The sequence below is a fragment of the Homarus americanus genome, unplaced genomic scaffold (genome assembly GCF_018991925.1).
Source record: "Homarus americanus isolate GMGI-L3 unplaced genomic scaffold, GMGI_Hamer_2.0 scaffold25483, whole genome shotgun sequence".
In the NCBI taxonomy this organism is placed as follows: domain Eukaryota; kingdom Metazoa; phylum Arthropoda; class Malacostraca; order Decapoda; family Nephropidae; genus Homarus; species Homarus americanus.
In genome coordinates, this window is record NW_024726235.1 from 4287546 (window position 1) to 4293078 (window position 5533).

At 44.4% G+C, this 5533-nt stretch overlaps 1 pseudogene; it reads right to left on the bottom strand.

Moving 5' to 3' along the window:
* Positions 1-348: 348 nt before the first annotated feature.
* Positions 349-5533, bottom strand: part of LOC121865529 — a 15519-nt pseudogene continuing 10334 nt past the window's right edge.

Genomic DNA, 5533 nt, shown 5'->3' on the forward strand with positions numbered 1-5533 from the left:
TGGTTGCCCAGTCAGGTTGGTTTTTAGGCACACACACACACACACACACACACACACACACACACACACACACACACACACACACACACTCACACTCAATGAGTATCCTATACCATGATACACTCTTGGTCCAGGTATCCTACATGTCCATGTATCCCACAGGTCCCTGTATCCTACAAGTCCATGAAACCTACAGGTCCATGTAATCCTACAGGTCCATGTATCCTACAGGTCTATGTATCCTACACCTCGGTAGAGTCGGTATTCTTGGTGTTGTTCTCGGAGATGAAGCAGCTTTGGGATGGCACGGTGTTGACCACCAGGCCACAGAGGGTCGCAGCACCGCCTTCACCGCCTCCTGCAGCCCTGGCGAGCGGGTACGAAGATGAAATACAAAACGAAGTTCAGGGAGAAGCTCAGCACCTCCAGGCAGTTGTACGCGGCGCGATACACCTGTAAGATTAGGCGTCGTTAGTGTGATACTTGTTGTATGGATGATTGACTCGTTAGTGGACACCTGTATGATTAGCTCTAGTTAGTGGATACCTGTATGATTAGCTCTCGTTAGGTGATACCTGTATGATTAGCTCTCGTTAGTGGACACCTATATGATTGTCTCGTTAGTGGATACCTGTAAGACCTATGTTCTTAGCAAGAAGTATGTTTGAGTCTGTGAACACTGCCTGATACTCTTAGTGTTTACCTCATCTATCAGTACTAGCATTAGAGCTATGTTGACTTATGGTGTGTTTTGTCAGTCGTCAGGGAGGAACTAAACACTCACCTCAAGGAGAAGGAGCCATGGGTGGCGCCAGCGGTGTCTATTAGAGCTAGGACGGTGGCGGGCAGGTTGGTGAGCAGGAAGGTGGCCACGATGGTGACCAGCAGGTAAATTAGTCGCCGCTCCTGCTGACTCTTGCCGCCTCCTCACTCTTCTTGCTGGCATTGCTGGATGAGTTGTTGACGGAGTCGTTTTAGTGACTATGTTCTTGCGTCGTGCTGTGACCTTCTTGAAGGTGTAGATGATGCTGCAGTTGAGGAGGACAAGTAGGATGGCAGGAGCCATGCGGTGACACAGCTCCACCACAACCTCCCAAGCGTGCCAGGCCCAGGGGTGGCCATCTCCACCCCTCTCGTAGGTCCAACCAACACCCCTTCGCCTGACACTACCTCCAGGTAGAAGCTGTGTGGGATGTAGATCAGTGCAGGCACCAAGAGGGACAGAGTGATGCGGATGACTGCCAGACGGGGGGCGCTCACATCCTGGTAGCGTCGGGGATGGCACACGGCGATGTAGCGGTCCACGGAGAGCCCCACCACGATGTACACACTGGCACTTGTCAGGCTGTTCAGGGTGGGCAGCTCAGGTGGGCGTAGTAAAACGCCCAGCCATATGAGAGGTGAGTACGGTCGACGTGGACAAGGGCGGGGACGAGGGCAATTGAGGCGAGCATGTCAGTGAGGCGAGCCACATGAGGTAGCAGAAGGTGGTGGCCTGGGCTTGACGTTGCTGCTGATGATGCCTCATCCTTCCCAGCATCACTACATTCAGTAGGTTGGTCAAGATACCTGCTGTGATGAAGATGGGCATGAGGTAGCGGTAGGCGACGTCGTTCACAATGGCAAGGTGAGCTGCGGCAGCATCCTCCTGGTGCTGTTGCTGGACGGTGGTATTGTTGTGGTACATGTTGACGGTGGTTTCTGCCATTACCTGCGGGATACGACATCAAAGTAAATGTGAGTCCTGCTGGACCTCAAGATAATTTTACCAGAATACTGTATATACGTGAGTTAAGTGTGTGGCGGCTGAGAGGATGGAGCTCACGTCTTTGTCTTAAGGGTCGCTAGTTAGACCCAGGGGCGTATCCAGTCCACGCAGCTGTAAATGAATACTGTACCTAATTTTGCAGTTGGGAAGTGAAGATGGCCGAATATTGTACAGTGTTTGTGGGGCCAACTATGACTTTTAAATGTTGTTAGATCTGTGAGATAGTGATGGTGGGGCTCATGAGGCCTAATGGACAGATCAAGGCAGAACTGATATGACCTACTGTATATTAAACCTTCGGAACACAAGGAAACACCTTAACTGCAAAGCTGTAATGGTTGTGTCCTGCATGGGGGCGACCAGCTACCTTTAGGATGGGAGGTGAGTTCTCCCCACCCTCCACCCTCAATGAGTCAAATTACAGAAGGAAGACAAAGGTTTAGGTGCCAAGTGTTGTGGTGGACTGGTTCAAGTGTTCATAGGCAACGTCATAAATTATGGAAACTACTACTTTTCATTTCTATTTGTAATTTCTTTTTCTTTTTTTTCCTAGGCCCCGTTGTGGGGTCGATGACCTGTGCCCAGGTGGGCTATTCGTAAAAAATTGGGTACAAAAGAATACTCTGGTATCCTATATCTCAGGCCAGATGTTCAAAGAATACTATGTTGTGTTTTCCCTCAATACAACTAAACATTTAAATAAGGATCAGGGAACTATCAATGCTCATTGTTCATGTGTAGATGAAGGAATCTTTTGATCAGTTTTATTAAGCAGTCATTGCTATGTTTAATGATGCACACGAAGGATCACATCAGAATTAGCTCCGCTTATTTTACCTCAAGATTCCCTAACCTAACACTAACCTAACCTAATACTAACACTAACCTAACCCTAACACTAAGCTAATCTAACGGTAACCTAACCTAACCCCCAGAGCACAATAAAGCTACCCTCTGAGTAAGATATCATCAACTGGTGGAGTACAATGACTTAAACCCGTGAGTACAATATCATCGTACTCATTATGATAAATAGGTGCTCATATACTGTACATCATCAGGATATTTTGTAACAGGGTTTTTAGCTTCTGTATGTTACAACTTTTGTTTTTGGGTGTTTTGATCTCTGGTCTCATATTGTCCATCCTGTTTTCTTTTGGTTGTGTGTGTGTAAAGATAAACACATCTACAGGATGAACAGACTGTCACAACCAAAAACATATCTTGGAGACAACTTTAACATTTACTTTGGTTTTGTTGAGGCGAAATGCTTAAGTTGATATGTTTCGAGTTATGGTAGTAGTGTATCAGGATAAAGCCTCTTAGATCTGGTTGTTGCGAAGGGAGAAGGTGCCACACTGAAACAAACTAAGTGTGTGCACAATTAGAGCTTCCATGACCAAGGCTTCGTAAGTTAGGTTAGGGTTCGTAGGTTGAAGCGCCCAACAGCTAGGTCGAAATACCTCGGTTCGAAACGTCCAAGGCTTCAAAGTCTGGTATTAAAATGTCCATGACCTCAGCTACTTAGCATAAACATCCGGTCGAAGCTTCGGGGAGGTCAGCAGTAATCTGTGAACTATGTCTCTCTGTCTATGTCTGTCTCAGTCTTTCTCTCTCTCTGTCTTCTGCTCTCAGTCTCCTCTCTCTCTCTCTCTCTCTCTCTCTCTCTCTCTGTCTATCTGTCTGTCTCAGCCTTTCTCTCTTTAACCGTGAAGGAAGCACCACTGGCTATTTGATATACTGCACATAGTTTTACAGTTGGCAGTGTAGTACGACTTAACCCCTTGTGTGCGATGATTTAATCCCTGAGTATGAAGATTTAACCCCACTAGTACGATGGTTTAAACCTTGAGTACGAAGAACCGTGCTGCCAAGGTATTTGTTTACAGTCACGTCTAAATGTTTCTTTATCCACCACACATCCCTTCCTTCCTTCCTTCCTTCCTCCCCATCACTACTAGCCCTTCAACAATGTCCCCACACACCCCTTCCTTCCTTCCTTCCTTCCTTCTTTCCTTCACATCATTACTAACATTCACCCAACCAACCCACTTCTACTTCTTCTTCTTTCACTCAATGAATAACCTAACCCTATTCTGCATTAGGGTGATGTTGTTATTTTAGATAAATTCAGCTCCCAGGCAGTGGCAGGAAGGTATGTGAGTGTGAGATCCTGTGTGTGTGACTGGGAAGGGAACACACACACACACACACACACACACACACACACACACACACACACCATGTACTGTAATGTCATGTCAAGTCACTCTCCACGGGAACAACACGGTCAGTACCCATCATCAGCTTAGTGTTGTATCGGCTATTGTTTTCGATCCTGTCGGTCTGTTTCTAAGATAATTTGAGAACGAATTCACGGATATGTTTCTATATTGGTAAGCTTGGCGAGGTCCACATCATAAACTTTTCGTGCAAATCACAAGATAAAACAAATGTTGCCTTGGTAAATGAGGGGTAAAGATATTTTTTTATTACGAGTAACAGAAAACGATGACATGAGACAGTTTATGGGTGACTACAAGTTTTCGGAAAAAAAAAGTCACAAGTTCGATGTTTTTGCGTTGCGTTTGAAGGTGTTTCACGATTTGTGGGAAGGTGTAATTTTGCGTTGCTTTGCATCGAGTTCTTATAATTCCTTTACTTTAAAGTGAATTAATATGAATAGGATTGCGTTATATTTGTAGGTGCGTCGTACGTCTCAGCTTGATGTTCCGGTGCTTTGTTTACGTCTTCCGTGTTGCAATGGGGCGATGCCATGTGCTTCACGATGCAACACCTAGGCGTCACCGTGCGTCACCTTAGTATCAACGTGCGTCATTGTTTGCATTATTTATACACCCCTGATTAACTTCGAGACGTCACTACCGCTCGCCGGGATAACGACTGGCGGAGGAGGACGATGGTAGGATGTCTTGTGGCGCAAGACTCCCAATAACGCTTCCGTGTATCAGATGTACAGGAAATTATAGAGCCTTCGACACACACACACACACACACTTTTAGATATATATAAACAATAGCCAACACAGTTTACTCACACACGTCTCGTAAACATCAAAAAAGACGTCACGTGCATTGCGAGACAAACAAATAATATACACTGTTTATTGTTTAAATGTATTTATGACAACAATGTAAGTGAAGTCACTCCAAAATTTAATTAACTGATCTTGAAGTTATTGAAGCATATTTTTATACGCAAATTAAACTGAAATCTTTGAAAAATGACTTATTTTAATAATTATTATTTTTTACTAATATGAATGTTGGCAATTTAGTAATTTATTCCGATTCTGTATAGTAATTATGTATACTTTTTCAACAATGTGTACTCTGATTCCAGTACTTATAAGCCAGGGACGTGCAGACTCTTTGCATAGAGAACAACAATAAAATTACCTGATGCATGATGGACCAAACACTTACTATATTACCTTTAAAATCTAAATTAATGATAAATTTAAAGCCTTAGAGATAAAACGCTTACTGTGCTTGTTGACTGTGCAATGAGCTCTTAATGGGATGGGTGACTTTGTACTTTTTGCGCGAAGTCTGCAATCTCTGGCTGGATGGATGACGTATAGTACAGTAGCAACACGGAGGTACTTTAGTATAGGTGCACATCAGTAATAGAGGACCTTAATTTGTTCTTAGACAGGGTTCAGGGCTCAGGTAATTTCAGAATAAGGGCCGTATTGAAGGCTTCGAATTTATAGAATTAAATGTGATTCAGGGAGTATTTAC